This window comes from Rhinolophus sinicus, chromosome 18, assembly GCF_057876585.1.
Source record: "Rhinolophus sinicus isolate RSI-liver-muscle chromosome 18, RSI-T2T, whole genome shotgun sequence".
NCBI classification, from domain to species: Eukaryota; Metazoa; Chordata; class Mammalia; order Chiroptera; family Rhinolophidae; genus Rhinolophus; species Rhinolophus sinicus.
The window spans coordinates 74,962,034-74,985,497 of NC_142518.1; the positions used below are offsets into that span (position 1 = coordinate 74,962,034).

The following is a 23,464-nucleotide window of genomic DNA, read 5'->3' on the forward strand; positions in this document are numbered from 1 at the left end:
AAGAAGTGCTTAAAAAAAAAAAGAGAGATGGGAACATGTCAAAAAGACTCAGGGCCAACCCAAAAGATCTCCCAATCATCAAAGCTGGAACAATTTGAGCAAAATAAATTATAGTATTTGATTATATCTCAAAGAATAAAATAAATATCCATAAGTCCATACCAGTACAGATATATGATTAATTGAATAAATAAATAAATGAGGTAGAAGGGACCAATCTTCCTTACAAAAGAATTCTATTAATAAACGTGGAATCAATAAAGGAAATAGAAATTGTCCATTAGAACACCACAGTAATATTTGCCGCAGGCAAAATCCATCAGTGGATGCTAACACTATTGAGTAAAAGTTTAAAGTTGAACTGGATACATGCATGGTCTCAAAGTTATCCCCTCCAAATGTGTATATAATATAGTATAAGTATTAGTATTATTAATTGCAAAGAGGAAAATTGTAACTTCACTGTAGTGAAACACACTTGACACCACCTTAGCCTGGTGATCAAGGTTACCATCGCCAGTATAATAGGGAACACTGACATCAGGACACACTGAGAATGACACAACTTTGTTTCTGTGGTATTCTTGCCCAAATTGCACAATCTCAATCTAACCATGAAAAAAATTAGATATACCCAAGTTAGGGACATTCTACAAAGTAACTGATCTGTACTCTTCAAAATCATCACGGTCATGAAAGGCAAAGGCTAAGGGTACTGTCACAGATGGGAGAAGACGGGATACATGAAAACTAAATGTAATGTGGGGTCCTGGATTGGATTCAGGAAGAGAAAAAAAATATGCTAGTAAAACACTGATGAAATTTAACTAAAGTCTGTAGTTTACAGTATGGTACCAATGTTAATATCTTAGTTTTGGTAATTGTACTATAACGTAATTTTGTAAGATGTTAACATTAGGGGTAGCTAGGTGAAGGGTAAATGGAAATGGTGTACTATTTTTGCAATTCTTTTGTAAAGGTCTAAAATTTGTTTCCACGGGTGGCTGGTTAGAGCACGGTGCTAATAGCACCAAGGTTGCCGGTTAGATCCCCACCTGGGCGACTGTGAGCTGCGCTTCCTTAAAAAATAAGTAAATAAATAAATAAATAAATAAAAATTTAAAAAAAATTTTCAAAAAGAAAATTTTAATGCCCTCTAAAAAAGAATATACTATTTCACATTCCTACCAGGAATGCCCATTTCCCCACATCCCCTCCAACACTGGATTGAACTCGGTTTGGTAAGTACCAAAAACGTTGTTTTAATTTGATACTTTTCAATGAACACAAAAATATTTCACTGTATCTGAATTTCTTATATGAGGGACTTGTTCAAGTCATTTGCCCATTTTTTTTTTTTTTTTGGCTATTCATTTTTCTCTATTGATTCATATTAAGGAAAGAAGCCCTTTGATGTATTACAAATATTTTTTCCCAGAATAGCTTTTCTCTTTGTTTTGGGTGCTTTGGGCCAAATACTGGTTTTTAAGTTTTAAGTAATAAAACATATCAATAGTCTCCTTTGTAACTTCTGGGTCATTTTCCCACTTCAAGTTTATAAAAAGTTATTTCCTCATATTTCCTAAAGTGTGATTACCAGGTTCAAGATAGATCTTTTGAGGGTGTGTACGGGAGAGTGGGGCTAGGAAAGGAAGCTCTTAATATACAAAATTACTTTCCAGCAAGGCTATACCTATTTATATTCCCATCAGCAGCACTGAATATCTTACTATAATTTTATTAATTTAATAGGAAAAAGTATCTACCTTATCTGAATTCCACTCAAAAGAAACCACTTATTACCTTAAAGAAACTATCATTCACATTCTCTGGGTTTCTCTTGCTTCAGAGACTTTATTTATGCCCTTCTTTCTATCCAGTATTCTGTTCAAAAGCCACCTTTTCTGGGATATCTTCACTAATACCTCGAGCTAAAATTTTCTAGCCCTCTTTCTAACTACTATAGCTCATCTCTAATAGCTCTAAAATTTAATTATATTATTTTGTATTATTTATGAATTTATCTTAATCACTAATCTAAACTGTATGCTCATTCAAGGCAAGGATTGTTTCTTATTATCTCTTATATCCCACTATGGCTTGGAAATAGCATCAAATATTTGTTGGAATGGGTAACAGACATAAACTAACACTTGTCACAGAATACAGCTGGTTTAAGTCATTTTTTCCTTTACAATATCAGACTTCATTCCATTTACAATATCAGACTTCATTCCATTTGCAACAGTTTTTAAGCTAGGCATTTTTTTATTTTATCACCTTCACCAGATATTTCAACAAAGTACTTATAACAAAAAGCTACCATTATATTTTAGAATGATGATAATCAATTTTAGCAAAACAGAAAACCCTGGGTTCTACTCATAACTCAAAGCTTATTTTCAGTGCTAGAAGAACATATAAATTGCAGATCCATGACAACAGTGGGTATTTCTTTGCATAGTAAAATCAGCAGTATTCTGAGGTAATTAATTAGTACTGCACCCATAGCCTTGTACCCAGGCTCAAAGACATAGTTTGAATGCCAAGAGAAATACTCCAATGCTAGCTAAGAATTCTGTTATCACCCATTTTGTTATGTAACTTCTCACTCTATAATTAGTATGGTAAACACACACATACACACAGTTTGTGAATCTCGAAAAGGAATGTATCTGCTAAAAAGGACTCCTCACAGTTAACTGGGCTGAAATTCATAACCAGAATCTAGCAGCCATTGCTGGCTGTTAGCATCTCATGCACTCTGCATTTCAGGGGAAAGCCACAGACTGAGCTGCCAGCCTCCTGAACTGTGTTCCTGTCTTCTGAATCAACTCTTATAAGGGAGCTCCTGGCATCATCATTCGACCAGTAGGACTGAAACCTGCCCTGTCCAATCAGAACTACACAGATATCTCATTTACATATATACTGACCAAACAGAGTGGCTCCATAACAACCAATCAGTACACATAAAGCTGGCTAATCAGGACAGTGCTATCTGGACCAATCAGACTGTAAAAATTTGGATTCCTCATTTGCATAATAGACCAAGGCAGGAACTTTGTCTATAAAAGGTGCCCTCCCCTTTGTCTTGATGGAGCACACATTCAGTTTCTACCAGAGGTTGGAAGTCCCCACTTTGCAAACTGTTCATATGAATAGTTTCTCCTCTTTCCGCACCCCAGACTGTGGACTCCTACGGGCATTAGATTGTTGGCAGCGACCTTTTGTTGGCAAGTTTTACCATTAGTATGGTAAATTATAACACACACACACATTTTATTTGTGTGTGTGTGTTTGTGTGTGTGAGTAAAAATAAAAGTACCTAACCTACAATCTAAGTACCAGACTTCACCTGGGACAGGAAGATAAACTACATGCAAATTAATTCCACTCCTTACTTATATAGTTGAAGGCTTTCAGAGCAGAAATAGGCTCTAAAATCAGAGTAGTGAACTAGTGTCTAAAAAGAAACTTTTCTCCCTCTCCCCTCCAAATGACTATAGGAGTTAAAACAGTCTACTTTCTAGAACATTAGGAAAACATCTTATGTGCTTCCCTATACAATAAAATAAAAAATTTCTTTCTAATCAGTATTGATTAGTTTTACTCTTAAGATCAGTGTCAGAATATTAGAAAACAAACTATATGGTGATGGAAGGAGAACTGACTCTGGGTGGTGAACACACAATGGGATTTATAGATGATGTAATACAGAATTGTACACCTGAAATCTATGTAACTTGACTAACAATTGTCACCCCAATAAACCTTAATTTTAAAAAAAGAATATTATAAAACAAAGTACACTATTCTTATCCTTTCGGTTACCTAGGATTAAATTAACAATGTAAATTAACTTATTTTTAATTTAATCCAAGTATCAAAAAGAGAAAAACACATTCTCTTTAAAAACTCTCAATATATCAACTGCATTTAAATAGGAATTTTTTAAAAGTCACAAACATCAATAAATCCTACTTGTAATATCTGCCTAAGGCAGAACTTGAGTATTATGAAACAACCACTGGAGAGGAAAACATTTTAATAGGGGAAATTTGCTGTCACACTTGGTAATTCTTGAACCAGTACCAATCTTACGATACTGATTTTTAAATATGTTGGACAAACAGATTGCAAAATATCAAACCTTGGATTTACCAAATCTCTTCCTTCCAAGTTTATTCAAGAAGTGTGTTGATACGTGGATGGTTCTGAATTTATAAGGCTTTCATTAAAATACTAAAGATCTGAACAACACTTAAAAAAAGTATCTGTTACTCTAGGTTATCCTGACCAGAAAGTATTCCTGTGTGAACAATCAAAACTTCCAAAAAATTATGCAATTTTTGGCAGAAGTTACATTTCATTTTTAAACACAACAAAATATGGGTCTTATTAAATATACGCACAGAAAGGACTAACATAATCAACAATAAGCACTCATAGAGCAATAATTTTAGGCGAAAAAAATTAGCACTTCCCCTACATTAAAGCTGAAACTGATAAACTACTGGAAAAAGGAAAAATTTCTATTTTAGAAACACAGACTTTAGAGCTAAAATACAGCATGTTAAGATGCTTCTCATAGTATCTGGGGCCACCCAGATTACTGGGGCCACCCATACAAGTAGTCCCTTGTAGTACTACTGTTTATAATATAGCATCCCCACTTTTTCTGCCGGGAATAATTTTTATTTATTCAAAAAGACAACAGTGTACTGGGGTTTCATGACAAGTAGTGAGAATTAAGAATAAAGAAATTACTCAGTGCTGCCAAATATACACAAAAAGGAACTTTCTATGCTGTTGACAGAAGTGTAGATTGGTACAAGCTTTACAGAAAGCAATTTGGCAATATGCGTCAAGAGGCCTTAAGTCATACATACTTCATAACCTAGTAATTTCACTTTCTATTTCTAGGAATATCCTACATAAATAATCAGAGATGTACACACAAAAATGTAGGCAATAGTCATCACTGTGATATAAATAACAGAAAAACTAGACCTAACTTCAAATGCCCAAAAGGAGACTGGGAAAATAATGATGTATCCATATGGTTAAAAACTACAGTCATCAAATGCAGCATTATCAAAGAATATTTAAGGAGATGAGAAAATGTCCAAGATATATGAAGTGAAATCGGTTGAAGATGAAACTCGAAGTACAATATCAGCTTCTTCAAATATATGCAGGCTACAAGCCAAAATGTTCAGCTCTGTGTTATAGAACTATAGGTTGTTTTTAGTTTTCTCTTTACATTTTCCTTAAATTTTCTAAAACTTCCACAGCGAATATATTACTTTTACATTTAAAAAATAAGTAGAAAACATCACACCAGTCTTTCAATTAATTCTAGTGTGTGTCTGCATATGTTGGTAAGTGACAAAGAATATAATATAGCTGTTCGGCCTACTCAAGCGGTGAAGTGATACTGTAAAAGGAGCCACAGGATGACTTCAACCACTAAGGAAAAAAGATTGGATACTTCTGTCTTTAAACTCAAAGTAAAATAAACTTCTGTTGCTCATGTACTATAATGTATTAAGCTAAATAAAATGGAGTTTCTTTATTCTTACCATAACTACAATGTTAAATGTTTCCTGAAAGCTAAACATCCTTGCAGTCCCCTATGATAAACTGTAACTAACAAAACTGACTACTAGTAAGTGAATAGATAATATCAAATAGCCAGATTATCAAACAGCCAGATAATCAGGAGGGGTTCTGCAGAGATGGAAATATAATTTCTTTAAAGCCCAGAGTTCCATTTGCTTAACCTATTAAAACAAACAGGAACTCAAATACCAGATGGTATCTGCGTGAGATTTAATAGGTAGCACGTCATACTCATACTTTTTTGCTCCGAAAGGAAAATGTTTCTCAGCTGCCCAGAATCAGCCCCCGCCTGCAGGAAGTAAGGCCTGCCACCGGAAGAGGTATCACAAGCCAAAAGGCACCAAATGCATGTCGCTTCTTTGCTTTCCACTCAGGCGATGAGAGGGATTTCAAAGGAAGGGAATTTCAGAAATTAGTTCTCCGGTCAGTATCCTCTTGTTTACAACCTGAACTCTGGGACCAACTACTGAAACTTCAGAGGATATCATCTTACCAAGACTGTCTTGCTTCAGATATTACAATCAACTGTGAGATCACGTTACAAATGTGTATGAGCTGCCTTCTAAAAGAAGTAAGAGGCAGAAAAGGCTGAATCATTTTCTTTCCCTTGAAGTTTTCATTTCAAAATGTTTCGGGCAAGAGAGCATTAAGTAATCTCACTTCCTGTAAGGCCCACACGGCTTCGAGTGTGTCCTGTAATAACCTCTACAGGGCCTAGGAGGACAGAGTTCACAATGCTAAAAATGTTGCAAAAATACAGCTGCTACACACACAATTCCATTGCAATATACAATTTAATACATTTACTTGAAAACTAATCTTCTTACTCCAAAGTAAAGGGAAATCTATCTGTGGCTGCTGGTTAACTCAACTAAGTTGAGCCAATGCTTCAGAAGCTAACTACACAAGTTTGATCCCTGTGTATGAATTAGTTAAAACAAGGGTGATCACATTTCCCAGCTTGCCAAGGTGTGTCCCCTAGTTTACACCTATCATCCCAGCGTAATTATTATCAGAGTTCCCCCACATTTTTTTTTTGCAGAAACATCCCTAGTAATAACCCTAACTGTGGTCCTCCAGAGAACAAGGCGAGAACATATGGCTACATCAACAGGAGCCAAACTTCACCACTAGCAAGACACTTTTAAGCACTAACTCCTAATTGAATACAGCCATATACAAATGGACAAGTAAATGAAAGCACTAATTTTGTGCCATTACACACACACACACACACACACACACACACACACACACACACGAGTCTCTATTCCAAGTGTTTCCATTTACAATATCAAATTATGACAAGCTTAAATAGTTTATGTACAACTGAATATCCAACTTCTAAAATCTAGATTACAACCTTAACTGGTAACTTCAAACTGAGGTCAATTTCTCATCTTACAAAACACACACCTGTGTGCATTTTAGGTACATAAAAGATAAATCAGATCCACTGTAAGAAAATATGCCCATGTATGTATAGGTTTTCAATTTATGTGACTTTTAAAGACTATAGTCCTATTTAGGAAGTTGTGTTTACCCTTTAACTTTAAAAGTCAGAGAAAAGGATATGGCCAAGTTAACTTTAGCAATCAAACAAAAATTCTAACTTTACGGGAAATACATATTCTATATTCATTTTTTTTTATTTTGGAAAAAAATACAACCAATTATAACTTCCCATCTATGATTTTCTGGAAAATACGGGTTAGCCACCTTAAGAGGTGCATATCAAATGAAGTATTTGATTCCCAAAGAGTGATAAAAGCCTAAAGCAAACCAGAGAGTTTCGGGACTAACCCAGATATTATAAGCTTAAGGAATTTTTCTCATATTTATAAGTTATAACTTGAAATAGTCTGTGCCCAGAACAGTTTACTAAAACAGATTTTATTTAACTTGGCCCATCAGAAAACAAAAACCACAGATTAGGGTGGGGGTGGCAGATGAGGGTAAGGGGGATCAAATATATGGTGATGGAAGGAGAACTGACTCTGGGTGGTGAACACACAATGGTATTTACAGATGATGTAATACAGAATTGTACACCTGAAATCTATGTAATTTTACTAACAATTGTCACCCCAATAAATTAAAAAAAAAACAACAACACAGGTTAACAGGATAAGGTGCTCCGCTTCAAGGAAGGCCAATGAAGCTCCAACACAACGCCCTGCTGAGAGGCAGTATGCCTGCTAGTTAGGGGCCAACACTCTGGAGCCGGCCAGATGGCCTGGGTCCAATTCCTGGCTATGCAACTTCCTAGAGTTGTGTGACTTCAGGCAAGTTATTCACCTCTTTGCCTCATTTGCCACAACTCTAAAATGGAGGGAATAATGCCACCTACAGGGACTGCTGATCTCACAGCTCCAGCCATCATAAACTTTAGTTTCTCAAAAGCACCAAACTTAATCTCTCAACTCTGCATCTGACACTAGCTTTTTCCTCTGCCAGGAACAGTCTCTTCTCCCTTTCCCTGGCTTCTTTTAGGTCTTAGTTTATTTTTTTTTAAGATTTTATTATTATTATTATTATTATTATTATTATTATTATTGGGGAAGGGGAACAGGACTTCATTGGGGAACAGTGTGTATCCAGGACTTTTTCCAAGTCAAATTGTTATCCTTTCAATCTTAGTTGTGGAGGGCGCAGCTCAGCTCCAGGTCCAGTTGCCGTTGTTAGTTGCAGGAGGCAGAGCCCACCATCCCTTGCAGGAGTCCAACCAGCAACCTTGTGGCTGAGAGCCCACTGGCCCATGTGAGAATCGAACCGGCAGCCTTCGGTGTTAGGAGCACGGAGCTCCAACCGCCTGAGCCACCGGGCCGGCCCCTAGGTCTTAGTTTAAATGACACTTCTTGTGCTCGCTTTGGCAACAAATATACTAAAATTGGAACGATACAGAGATTAGCACGGCCCCTGTGCAAGGATGACATGCAAATTCGAGAAGTGTTCCATGTTTTTATAGAGGAAAAACTGATGGTTGCTAGATGGGAGGGGGGTGGGGATGAGAAAGAAGGGGAAGGGATTAGACAACATAAATTGGTAACTATAATATTGCCACAGGAATATGAAAGACTTTGGGGAATATAATCAATAATGTTGTAAAGATTTTGTAGGATGTCAGATGGGCACATGTCTTATTAGGGAGAACACGTCATGGACGGTGTAAATGCTTGACTACTGCACTGTACACCTGAAGCTGAATAATATTATATGCCAAATGTAATTTAATATACCGCGTTTCCCCGAAAATAAGACCTAGCCAGACAATCAGCTCTAATGCGTCTTTTGGAGCAAAAATATAAGACCCAGTCTTACATTACATTATATTATATTATACTATATTATATTGACCTGGTCTTATTTTACTATATTAATTTTTGCTCCAAAAGATGCATTAGAGATGATTGTCCGACTAGGTATATTTTTGGGAAAACATGGTATATATAGTCATGAGATATGGATTACAGCATAGGGAAGAGTCAATATAATTGTAATAGATATATACAATGCCAGAGGGGCAATAGATTGGGGGAGGGGGGTTATCACTTTGTGAGGGGTGAAATGTCTAACTAGTACATTGTTTTGTACACCTAAAACTAATAAATAAATAAACACTTCCAAAAAGCCTTCTTTGACTTTCCCATGTGCAGGGAAGACGTTAAAGAAAATTTGCCTTCATTGGTTGATGTGAGCTTTTGTCTATTAGCATTTATCTGTTCCTGTGTGTGAGGTGATTTCTGTGCTGTGATCAGGGGTTGAGTAAATTCCCCCTTTAGTCTCATCCTCCCGAGCAGGGGGAGATATGAGATGATGTTTGCTGTTCTGTCTGTGCTGTGAGGTGATGGTTAACTTACAGTTATAGAAATTCTTGATCAGGGGTTGAGAGAATTCCCACTTTGTTCTGTCTATTTCGCCCACATCAGCAGATGAAGTGAAGTGGTAGCTAAGTTATATCAAGACGATGTGACAGGCACATTGCCAGGCTTTGGAAGGCCTTGGGCTGATGGTCCCAAACAAGAACAGTAGATATTGCTGGTCCGGATGAACTAGCACTTCAGTCAGATAAGCAATATATTTTCTGTTTTTTATTATTGACTGGCGGACTGTCCCGCAACTGGCTATTCCTTGAGAGGGGAGGTAGGAACACAAAACTTGGTTCTGGGGTGCATCTGAAGAGATATATAAGATAGACCTCAGGTGGATTAATATTGATTAACTGCTGTTTCAAGAGATTGCTATTCAGAAGATTTGCTGTTTCAGGACTACTTTTCAGGATTGGATTGTTTCAGAGGAAGAGACCGGGACTTGCCTCAATGGACAGTAGAGACTTCTTTTGTTGGTGAATTGTCATCATTGTAGCATCTTTGAGAACTTGTATGCAGCTTGCAGCTTGCAGTATCAGAAGATGTCCTAACTTCTAACAACAACGCCAACAGCAACAGCATTCTTGGGAACTCACAAGCAGCAGTGAGAGACGCTTGAGTTTCTCTCAGCTACAGACCTGGCAAGGTTTTGATTTATGACTTTTCCAGTGCTGTTCTTCCCCGGTTTGGTGAGCTTTTGGCATCCACTGTAATAGTTACTATCCTATAAAGCTTATTACTGCTTTTGGATACTACTCACCGATGTTATTTGTGTATTTAGCCAAGTGATTTTTGATCGATAGTAAACATATGTTGGGATCTCTTAAACTTATATGTATGTGTACTCCTTTGACATGACACTGTTATCAATGTATATAGTTTAGTCTTAACCACCTTTGCTTTCTGTCATCAGCACATTCTATTAATTGCCCTTGTCTTTTGCTACTGCATATTGCTAAATAAATTGATTAGATATTGATAAATAAATAAATTCATTAGCCCCATTCTAGCGTGTGTTCCCCACCTTTTCTTTTCCCCATTCGTCATTACACCACGTTATGCCAGGTGACTCTGCTATTTGCTCTCCAAGCACCAATATAGTACAGCACTTAAAGTTGTTCAAGTTTCTGTTTCGCTGCTGGGCTGTAAGCCCCTTAAAGGCCGAGGTCACGTCTATCCTGATCATCATTATTATCCCCAGGCCCTAGCACAGTAGAGGTACACAGCAGGTGCTTACTAAACAGTTCTTGAATGAATGTGTAATGAAATAACAAGTCATACTAAGGAGAAGGGAAACCAAGAATGACTTCTGACTTACTTATTTAACTTTAGGTAGATATTTATGTCTCTTCACATCTGAGATATATAGGAATGCTTCCTCTCATATATTGGGAAGCTTGAAATTAAACATGAGAAGTGCCATATTCTGACAGAGCAAAAACTTTACACCCAGTTTGGGTAGGAATCATGACTTGATAAGCAGAGAGAAGAGCAGCAGTCTGTTCAATGTGTTTACACATATTTCATGTCTCTTATTCCAAAGCCTTTATGTAAATAAGGATATCACAGCAAAATTATATGGCTAGTATAGCTCCCTGAATATAATCAGCTGGGGTAAATGAAATCCGTAAGTGCCACTGGCACAGGTGGAAAGAAAAGGAAGGTGAGACCATGCACATGGAAGAGCATAAATGAAAAGAAGTATTTGATATGCTGGAAAGTAGCAACAATGTCAGCTGCTTGTCTATAAGGTACCACTGGGTGGCACCAGTGCCCCTGGTTATCCAATACATGTATGGAACCAGGAGACAGAGCCATCAGGCTATCTTGCATAGCTTATGTTGAATGCTCAGACGTCTATTTTCAAAACACTGACAGGCAGATGCAATTAACTGGAGTTCAAGTTCTCTGCATATGTCATTGACACGGGCATAGGTCTTACAGGATGCTGTGTTTATCAGAGCCACCTGGAAGTTGAGTTTGTCAACATTTTTGCCAGGCCAACATGTTTCAGAGTCAGCTCACCATTCTAACATGCAGAAATTCTCAGGTGAGTGAGAGGAGAGGGAAAGAGATCAGAACAACCTACAAAGCTTTTTTAGAGCTATTAGGTTGAACTACATAAAATTTCCAATAGTCAAAAATCTGTTACATACAAAAAACAGCAATTTCAAACGGTCAAATTGAATACACACGTATTTTTAGAATCACTGACTTAATGAGCTACTGTCACTGATAAGAGTGTGTTATATTTCTCAAGTTTGTTGGGAGAAAAAAGATTGAGAACACATGCATAGTAAGCCATGAAGAATTAATTAAGTCAAAAATTGGTAACAACAAAATATCTAAGAATAGGGAATAGATTAAACTGTAACTACATTGCAAACAGCAGACATGGAATGATACTCACAAAAAGTAAATGCCATATCAGGGTAAAAAGGAAATTACAAAACAGAATATAAAACACATTTGTAACCTGTTTTTTAGGAAAAATCCAAACAGTTTTTGGGAAACGGATTTACATTCCGTATAGAAAAAAAAAATACAAAAGGATATATATTGAAAATTTCAGTAGTTATCTCTGAGTAGGGAGATTATCCGTACTTTGCATTGTCTTTTTAGGTATACATGTTTTCTAAACCAAACATGTATAATAAATTTGGAACCTGGAACTGAAAAAAGGCATTGGTAGAAAAACCAGGGAAATCCAAATAAATTCTACAGTTTAATTAAAAGTACTGCACCAATGCTATGTTATGTAAAATGTTCACATTGGGGGAGCTGAGTAAAGAAAAACATGTAGGACTTCTGGACTGTCTTTACAAATTTGATGTAAACCTAAAATTATTCCAAAATGAAACATTTATTTAAAAAATAAGCCATGTATTAAGATCATACATTAAAAATCTAGAAGAATCCATTTGGTCAAGAGATCCCTACATATAAACAAGAATCTGTTGGAATAAAACATCTTTTGTAGTAAATCACTATGCCTTCCAGCATCACAACAGAAAGTTGCAAAGACTAAACCTAATATATTGTATGTCCTCGGTAATTGAAAATTACATTTTTAAAAATTAGAAAAGGAAGAAAGTTAGAAAGAGTGGAGAAAAATGGTGGCGTGAGGTGAGCCTCTGTAAAGCTCCCATGGAATTTACAACTGATTGAATAACAATAACTCCACAAAGGACTCCCTGCACAGCGGACAGGCAAGACAAAGAGGCCCACTATTGAATGCACCTAAAGGTGGGTGAATCACAAGAGCTGGGGAGGAGGGAAGGGAGAAGTGCTGAGAGGGAGTCGCGCGGGTGCAGGACGCAGACCTAGCTCAGTGCTCCGAGCTCACTGCATCCCGGAACTACCGCAGCTGCGGGAAAGGGAAGAACTCGGACTGCTAGGGCTCCGCTTATGGCGCACAGGGTTGAGGGGGCAGCATATAACTCAGCTGAACCCAATGCTCATGGCAGACACCTCGGAGAAAAGACTGAGGGAAGAAGGCTGAAAACTGTGGTTTAAACCCTCACTGCCGAACAGAGAACAGACGCCTTAGGCACTGAGACTAGCCGCCCCCCCCACCTTCCCAGAGCTCGACCCGCCCCCACATACCCGGTGCTAGAAACGGAACAGTAGCAGTGTCAGATCAAAAGAACAGAATATTTGCTGTTCTGAGAACTGTGGACCGCAGACACAGATTGGCAGACCAAATAGTTCTGGCAAAGGGGAGGGAGCTGTGGAAGCAGGACCGGCTGTGGTGGTGGTCGCCGCCATTGCTCTGGGCCACCTCTCACAACATACCCCGCCCCTGGCCCCACCTATCTGGGAGGATCCCTGCAGGAGTAAACAGAACTGCTGAAACATACGGGCTCTGCATCTGGTGCAGGAAGAGCTTTGAAACTACAAAAGCTCTCTGCATACCGACCGGGACACTGCGCTCTGTGACCTAAACGAACTATTAACAGAGGAGAAGCCCGTCTCCCAGGGAATCCCCTCATTGTGTGAGAAGTTGGAATAGTGCACAGAAAACATAGCACTACCGTGTGAGAGAGAAAAAAAAGACTGCAGTCGGAGAAAAAAATAAAACATTCTACAAACAAGTACTGGAAAACAAAAGAAAGACCTCTTCCTATCAACCTGTTGCACAAGCCACTCCTGTAGATGTCTAGGAAGAGAAATAATAAATCAGTAATTGCCATCAATAACCAAGGCAACAAGACAGCTCTGAAAGAAAGTGAAAAGTCTCCAGAAAAAGAACTTAAAGATATGGAAACATGTGACTTAAATGACAGAGAATTCAAGATTGCAGTTCTGAAAAAACTCAACGAGATGCAAGAAAACACAGAAAGGCAGTTTAATGAACTCTGAAACACAATCAAAGAACAACATGAGCATTTTACGAAAGAGATTGAAATTTTAAAAAAGAACCAAATAAAATTTCTGGAGATTAAGAACTCAATAGAAGAAATTAAGAATGAAATAACCAGCTTAGGTTGTAGAGTTGACCAGATGGAGGGAAGAATCAGTGTCATCGAAGATAGAAACCTGGAAATTGCACAGACGGAAGAAGAAAGAGACTTGAGACTTAAAAGAAATGAAACAACTTTCTGACTCCATCAGAAAGAGCAATATAAGAATAATGGGCATACCAGAAGGAGAAGAAAGAGAGAAGGGAACAGAGAATATATTCAAACAAATTCTTGATGAGAACTTCCCAAACTTGTGGACAGAACTAAATCCTCGAATCCAAGAAGCAAATAGAACACCTAATTACCTCAATCCCATCAGGCCTTCTCCAAGGCACATTGTATTGAAGCTGTCTAAAATCAACGACAAAGACAGAATCCTCAAGGCAGCCAGGTAAAAGAAGACGGTAACCTACAAAGGAAAGTCCATTAGATTGTCATCAGATTTTTCAGCAGAAACTCTACAAGCCAGGAGGGCGTGGAACCAAATATTCAAACTCCTGTAAGAGAGAAATTATGAGCCAAGAATAATAGATCCAGCAAAGATATCCTTTATATATGAAGGAGGAATAAAGACCTTTCCAGACATACAGAAGCTGAGGGAATTTTCTAATACACGACCTGCACTACAAGAAATACTAAAGGAGGCTATTCGACCACCATCAACAGGGACAATCATATGACTACATCAATTGATGCAGAAAAAGCATTTGACAAGATACAACATCCATTTATGATTAAAACACTTAATAAAATAGGTATAGAAGGAAAATACCTTAACATAATAAAGGCCATATATGATAAGCCCTCAGCGAATCTCATAATTAATGGTGAAAAACTGAAGTCCTTTGCTCTACGTTCAGGAACACGACAGGGCTGTCCCCTATCACCTCTGCTTTTCAACATAGTGTTGGAAGTCCTTGCCAGAGCAATCGGGCAACAGAAAGAAATAAAAGGCATCCAAATTGGGAATGAAGAAGTTAAACTGTCACTCTTTGCAGATGACATGATGCTATATATAGAAAACCTTAAAGACTGCACCGAAAAGCTATGAGAAACAATAAATGAATACAGTACAGTTGCCGGCTTCTAGAGCAACGTATAAAAGTCCATTGCATTCCTATACACTAACAATGAAATCTCAGAAAAACAAATACAAAAAACAATTTCTTTTGCAATTGCAGCAAAAAGAATAAAATACCTAGGAATAAAGTTAACCAAGGATGTGAAAGACCTGTTTGCTGAAAACCATAAGACATTTTTAAAATAAATTAAGGAACACACAAAGAAATGGAAAGACATTCCGTGCTCATTCATTGGAAGACTCAACATAGTTAAAATGGCCATGTTAGCCAATGCAATATACAGATTTAATGCAATCCCCATCAAAATCCCAATGGCATTTTTTAAAGAATATAACAAAACATCAGCAGATTTACTGGGAACCACAAAAGACCCCGAATAGCCAAAGCAATCTTAAGAAAAAAGAACAATAATGGAGGTATCACACTGCCTGACTTTAGTTTGTACTACAGGGCTACAATAATCAAAACAGCATTATACTGGCCGAAAAAACAGACACATAGACCAATGGTACAGAATTGAGAACCCAGAAATAAAACCACATAAATATGGACAGATGATTTTTGACAAAGAAGCTAAAAACATAATGGAGGAAAGACAGCCTCTTCAATAAATGGTGCTGGGAGAATTGGATAGCCACGTGCAAAAGAATGAAACTGGACTGCTATCTGTCACCATGTACCAAATTTAATTCAAAATGGGTCAAAGACTTAAGCACATAATAACCTAACACAATACAACAAGCACACAACCTGACACAATAAACTGCATAGAAGAAAACCTAGGTACTAAACTTATGGACCTTGGGTTCAAAGAGCATTTTATGAATTTGACTCGAAGGCAATGGAAGTAAAAGCTAAAATAAATGAATGGGACTATATGAAACTTAAAAGCTTCTACACAGCAAAAGAAACCATCGACAAAATAAATTGGCAACCAACTGATTGGGAGAAGATTTTTTCAAATAGTGCCTCCGATAAGGGGCTAATATCCAAAACATACAAGGAACTCATGCAACTCAACAACAACAAAACAAACAACCCAATTGAAAAATGGGCAGATGACCTGAAGAGACATTTCTCCAAAGAGGACATACAAATGGCCAATAGACATATGAAAAAATGCTCAACATCACTAATCATCAGAGAAATGCAAATCAAAACCGCAATGAGATATCACCTCACCCCAGTCAGAATGGCTATCATCAACAAGACAAATAGTAACGAGTGTTGGAGAGGCTGTGGAGAAAAAGGAACCCTCATACACTGTTGTTGGGAATGCAGACTGGTGCAACCGTTATGGAAGGCAGTGTGGGGGTTCCTCAAAGAATTACGAATAGAATTACCATATGACCCAGCAATCCCTCTCCTAGGTATCTACCCAAAAAATCTGAAAACATTTATCCATAAAGACACGTGTGCTCCAATGTTCATTGCAGCTTTGTTTACGGTGGCCAAGACATGGAAACAACCAAAATGTCCTTCAATAGATGAATGGATAAAGAAGTTGTGGTATATATACAGAATGGAATTCTATTCGGCGGTAAGAAAAGATGATATAGGAACCTTGTGACAACATGGATGGATCTTGAGAGTATGATGCTAAGCGAAATAAGTGAGACAGAAAAAGCAGAGAACCATATGATTTCACTGATATGTGGTATATGAACCAAAACCAAGAAAAGAACAAGAAAAACAAATGACAAACAAAAACTCATAGACACGGACAATAGTTTAGTGGTTACCAGAGGGTAAGGGGGTGGAGGGTGGGAGATGAGGGTAAGGGGGATCAAATATATGGTGATGGAAGGAGAACTGACTCTGGGTGTTGAACACACATTGGGATTTATAGATGATGTAATACAGAATTTTACACCTGAAATCTATATAATTTTGCTAACAATTGTCACCCCAATAAATTTAATTTAAAAAAAAGAAAAGGAAGTTGTAAAAACTATTACATAATATGGCCTTTCTGAAATGAAAGTGATGTCATCCTATTGAGCATAAACTCACTGAAGCGGAAAACAAATAGTTGTCTCTATTTTCTTTGGTTTTGTAAACATTGGTGAAGACTACCACAGTAACATTTTTATTTCAGGAAAAGAATTATAAATAAGTATAGCCAGTAACAACCCTTTTTCTTGTGTAATATTCTTTAAAATCCAGTTTCCAAATCCTGGGTATTGGAGGTACATGTGCATTCATTTGTTCAAGAACTGTTCAGTGAGGATATATTATGCTCTATCCTTGTGGAGCTTACTTTCCAATACATAATATTTTAAGTGGACATTAGACCAACACAGCGGACATATAAGTATACTAGGAAAGGAGAGCACCCCTGAGGCAACCCTGAACCCTACAATAATAGTAATATTCAACCAGACAAATACTGTATATACCTTTTAGAAAGCTAATGGTAATAGCTATCCATAACTGGATAATGGATTATCCAGTTATACCTGTTACTGCTTAGGTATCAGCTCGCTTGCCTAAACGTGGGTTTTTTAAAACCTTCTTTCAAATACTGGGGCAAGGAAACATGTATGCAGAGCTCTGGGGACAGAGTCCCAGAGAGCGGTTTCCAAACTCTTGACCTCACATGGAAAGGTGCTGGCTCGGTTATTAGATAGCCATTAGCTGTAATCAGATGGCCATCCACTGTGGCTGGTTGGCCATCAGCTGTTACTGGTTAGCCATTAGCCACTAATATAACTGCCGTGGCTATGCTGGCAAGAGGGTTGTTGGTTGGTTCGTTTGCAGAGAAGCGGATAGCAGATTGGGATGGCGGATTGCCGCTAGCAAGTGTGGGTAGCAGGCGCATGGTGGATTGCGGATCCTGTTGATCTTACTTCCTGTGTCTCTCCCGGCCGCCAGGGAGACTAGGGTGCAGGAAGACCCCTTGTTGGGGTACTGGCGGATGTTTGCTTTTGAATCTCCAACCCAGCTGCCATCAAGAATATAGTCATATGAACCCCCTATCCATGGCTCCATTGGGGTTCCTTTTTGGACTGTGTTCTTGTGCGGGGAGCTGGAGCTGAGACCCTGCATGACAAGAGCCAGAGGATGAAGGGGAGGTTCTACAAAAGAATAAAAGGAAGAAAAATGCAGAGCTAAAAAACACAATGAGAAAACTAAAAGAACTTGATCAATTTCATCTGTGGACTATCAGCTGTTACCAAAAAACGCTGCCTTCTGATTATACTACTACTCCGGCAAGTGTAAAATTTGGAATAGGTTAGTTCCACTGGGGAACACATCCAAAGAAGGTTTTGTTACTTGCAGGTTTCAGTACTTAAGTATTTAAAATGCCTCAATATAAGGCACTTTTACATAGGATGAAATACAAAACAAGAATTTTAAGAACAGATTTCAAGAGAAGCACCAGACTACTAAAAACAAAGCAGAGCAGAAGCCTTTCCCCATCTCAGTGAAACACTGTTTAAGGAAGAGTTAGGTACTCCCATATAAAAAGGTCAGCCAAGAAACCTGCTACAGTTTCAATAGTGTTAATACTTCCTACTAGTAGAGTAGATATCGCCCATTTATCCCCAAAGCATTTAACTTCTGCTGCATCTATAATGTAATTTGCCTTTAAGATATTTCTTTGCAGTTACTTCTGTGAATATTTAATCAAAAAAATATCATCTTTAAACTAAGTTATAATTCAGTCCTCCTTGAAGTATCTGCACATCCATACTCTTCCAAAGCAAAACTAAGGTCCACACAAAGGGAAGTTTTGAAAACAAAAGTTCTCTTTTGCCATACATGTCGAGGTCTCAGGTTATGTGACAGCATCTTAAAGTATTATCAAAATGCTTCCAACACCCTCATGTTATGGTTTCCAGGGCTACTATGCCTAAGAGTAGAAGGGAAAGGCTCTGAGGTTCAGAGCCTGGTGCCAAGCCCAGGCAACATCCTGATCTTTCAATAGCAATGGGACAGTGCCGGTAATTAAAAGCAAGAATAAAGTTAAAAACTAATAATAATAAAAAGGTCTATTAATAGCAGGGCATGGCCAAGTACCAAACTCCATCCAAAACAAATTCCTAGTCACTCCTCCCAATGCAAAAGAAATGATCTCATGAGAAAATGTTTTCACCTCTAGAAGAGAATGGACAAATAAAATTACCTTAGTGTTAAATTAGCTGGGAATGGTGCAAAATTAGAGAATCAACTCTAGTTTGAAAAAAAACATTCTTTCAATCAAAATTGGCTGCTTCGAAATGAGTAGCCTGCATCTCACTAAAGTCATTAAAGTAACATAAGTGTTATATAACAATAATCCCACCTTTGAGAAATACACGTAGAGTTTTGACTCAATATTGCAGATTTCCACTGGAGACTGATATTAAATACTGTAGGGCCTCTCACTACATATACAGTAAGTCCTAACTTAATGTCATTGATATGTTCTGCAACTTGAAACAAAACCATGTATAAGGAAATCAATCGTTAGCATAATCTGGTTGACATACACAGGAGTTAAGTTCCTCAGGTAACTCACAAGATTATAGTGAAACGATACTGAACTAAATGACGCTGTTTAGTTACACACTTAGCTTAAGGAACCCCAATGGGCTACAATTTGTTTTAAAAATATGTCTCTGAAGTACAAACTGGAGTTGAGATCCCTGTTTTCAAAACTCAAGGTACACTGGCTAGACAGCATAAACTCATTGGCATCTCTTCCGTCTCTGGTCAGCCCCTAGCATAGCATCCACCTCCTCTTTCCTACCAGCAGTGCCCTCAGGAACAAGACCCTTCAGACGAAGCAGGAAGGGAGGTAGTAAACAGTCTTCAGTTGAGATAAATTCGAAACAAGATTGAAATCAAGACCTTTCTCCATAAAGAAGTTTAAAAAATAAACTACAATCTTTAGGGTTATGGGCTTTTTGAGAAAAAGCTCAGCTGTCTAAAAACTTTGTTAGGAACAAACCTCCCATTTTAACAAAGGTTATCATTGCAATCATAGGCTAACCACTCCACACCAACATTTCATGAAACCAAAGAACAATGGCATAAATGCAGGGTACCTGCAAGACACAGGGATTTGGGGGGGTCCTATATCTGAGCACTGGAATGTTCTCCCAAGGTAACCCCACTGAGCTGGGTGGGAAGCAAAAATTAATATAAGACCCAGTCTTATATAAGAGCCGGTATTATATTATTATATTATATCATATTATATTATACCCAGCGTTATTATTACAGTAAAATAATACCGGGTCTTATACTAATTTTTGCTCCAAAAGACGCATTAGAGCTGATTGTCTGGCTAGATCTTATTTTCGGGGAAACACGGCAGTTGGTACAAATGTCTTTTTATCCCCACTGGTACTCCTGAGGTCAAGAATCACCCCTTGTTCAGTTCTACCACTGAGTCCCCCAAAACATGATGAAAAGTGATGTAGGGAAACTCCATTTCAAACCAGGCATAGAAAAAGAGGTGGGGGATTCACCACAATGGTTTCCATTTGGCAGTGTCTCTTCCAAAAATACTGTAAAGGACACCACCTGTAAAGAAGCAAACTTTGGGGGTATTTCCTAAAGAAAGCTACTTCCCTACAAACATTTTTAATACTTAACAATCTCTTGGTGGTCAAGATATGAAAATTAATGTCAATATGTGTATAAATTACAAACCTACTCCCACATAAAAATCCTGACCTTCATACTTGATACTAAAAACAAAATCTAGGTAAAGGAATCAAAAAACTGGGGGGGGGGGGAGATATTTGAGCTGTACAGCATCCTTACAAGTTCAGTCATTTTGCTTTAAAATGTATAACCTGTAACTATATTTGAATGAATACGCTATGACATCTCTATTAGGGGAAATAAACACTACATAGCCTCCCATCTGCAGGTTGCTATAATTCACCAACAGAGAGCCCGAACCCTGCCTTTTTTAGTTTCCACATTACGGAAACTACTTGCTTCACAGAAATTCTAACCTACTCCTGTAGGGAACTGCCTGGGCACAGAGAGAATCCCAAATATTTTACTTTATACCATCCTAGACTAACCTTGCACTTGACCAAATCCTGAATACTTCTGTGGTTCCAGGTCTAAGAATACCATTATCCCTGGTCTATTTTTGCCCCTGCTCCATTTGTCTGAAACACATTCATCTGACAATTGTTTATAGCTATTATAGTTCTGCCCAGTTCGATCCCTTGGTCAAGTTATGATTAGCTATTCTTTTAAGCTACTTCTCAACTAAGTATCTTCAGTGGTCATGTGGAACATAGCTTCTTTTTACTTGGATTCACCCCATGAGATATTAGCATTAGTTCAGTCTTCTCTTATGTTTTCAAAGCCAAGACTGAATTTTAAGCTCACTCACCAAGTCCCTGCTTACTGTCTGAGGGAAGTTTTCAGCTTTCAGTTTATTTGAGAAGCAGGAATGATTAACATGCAGGTATCCCCCACTTTTCAAAAGTTCATTTTATTCCATTCTGTTTTTGCTAACAGAAAGAAATCCAAAGCGGATTTTTGCTTTTGTGAAAAAAGCATTCAGCATTTGTTTGTTTTTTGTTTGCAGCAGCCATTACAGAGGCAGCGCACACCCCCAGCTCCTTCCCTGGGAACTACACTCAGCATCTCAGCATAGAACTGAACTGTGTCTGTGAGCATCTCGATTTATTCTGTACTTTATCTCAATTTATTCTGTGCACCCATTAGCAAGATGTGTCCTAAGGTGATTGTTTCTTCACTTTATGCTATTTCGGTTTAGGAAAGTTTTCATAGGAATGTTCTACTTTCGGGTAGCAGGGGAAACCTGTATTCTGAGCATAATGACTGATCACCATAACAACTATAGCAGCTCTGCCCATTTCTCCAGGTTTCCTTTTATGACTCATCACTCAAATAACCCCAGAGGAGTGGTCCTTCAAAACCCTATCATTACTTTTTTATAGTACTAAAATACTTTCAGCACACATTAAAGGCAATAATCAGAACACAGGTATTTCACCATGCCTTCCACTGCATTAACTTCATAACCACTAGACTCCACCACTCACATTTTCAACTTCTCTCTAATGGTCTACTCTTACATGCCCCTGTCATTAATCAGGTGAGAGAAATAGGGAACCTCTATCCTGGCTCCCCTGTAAAATCTGCTAATTTGACAGCACCTATGAGAGAAAAATCCTCATGCTGTGAAATCAATTCGAAAAAGGCCAAGACACACCATGTGCCTTGAAGAACAGGAATAGTTTCAATCGCTGTACAAAAAAAATATGAGCAGCTACAATGGCCCTTACATTAACACTACTCTCTACACGGCAGACTCTTCTGTTGTAAAATAGTCTGTGAATTCATGGAAAATTATTCAAGTATCAAAAAAGTCTTCAGCGTAAAGTGAGGTATTTCACCTCTAAGACTCACTGCATAAACCTGAAGATTTTATACTGAGCCTTCAGCAGATGTGCATAATTAACGCTTCTAGATGACATGAGAGAGCAGAATACATACATACTTGCCAAAATCAAGTTTGGTTCTCCAATACAGTTCTAATATTCCATTTTATATATGATAGAGTGAGATACCATACACAAAAGATTCATGTTGCTACATATACCTAGGTTTTTTTGTATGTTGTAAAATAATACAATTATGCCCACGCCTTTACCAAAAATTAGTTGTTTTTCCCTTGAACCAAAAAACTGTTCAAGCTCACTTTTAAAATCTTCATTAAAACCAAACTCCACCCAAGACTCCTAAGGACATTTTAATATATTGCACTTATACATCATTCCTAGTCACTACAATTTAAATAACATGTTCATAGTTAAATTCAAATCACAACTGAACTGGTTCAACATTGAGGATTTAAAAATTCCATGGTTATTTACTTTTGGTGACCATGACTTTTTTTTTTAAGATTATATAGTTTGTCCTAGAGACCAGTTATTTTAACAAGAATAGAACACTATATTTACACAGTACTGTGTTGTTCTTTTCCGACCAAGATGTCTTTTTCACTTATTCAGAGTTAACCAATCTCATGAGAGATGCTCACAATATAGTGTCAAGTTAAAGGAAGCAAGTTACAAATTCTTCAGAAAGAATCCATTTTTGTAGAAAGATACGTTTGCACACATGCCTGCACAAGTGTATACTCATATATGTGTATGCATGTGTCCATACATGCATGTACACAAACATATGTGCACAAAGTTGACAACAGAGCTGTCTGGGTATGAGACTACAGTGTTTTAAATTCTTATTTATACTTATATCTTCAGTGGAGAAAATTTAGAAAATACAATACTTTAACAAAGGGACAAAATTATTTTTTAAAATACCTGTGTGCTCACTAAGTATTATACAAAGCACTACATTTCTAGCACAGTATCACTGTATAATGTACAATGAAGACTAGCACTGCAAGTATCCTCCATTGTGTAAATGTTTCATA

At 37.6% G+C, this 23,464-nt stretch overlaps 1 protein-coding gene and 1 non-coding gene across 6 annotated transcripts in view; one reads left to right on the forward strand and one right to left on the reverse strand.

Annotated features, from left to right (window-relative positions):
* ACSL4 (acyl-CoA synthetase long chain family member 4) overlaps positions 1-23,464 on the reverse strand; it is an 87,417-nt gene that overhangs the window by 56,260 nt on the left and 7,693 nt on the right. The gene's annotated exons all lie outside the window — the stretch shown is intronic.
* Positions 8,484-8,589, forward strand: LOC141569841 (U6 spliceosomal RNA). The gene has a single exon (XR_012493622.1). It is a non-coding gene; the product is annotated as a U6 spliceosomal RNA (small nuclear RNA).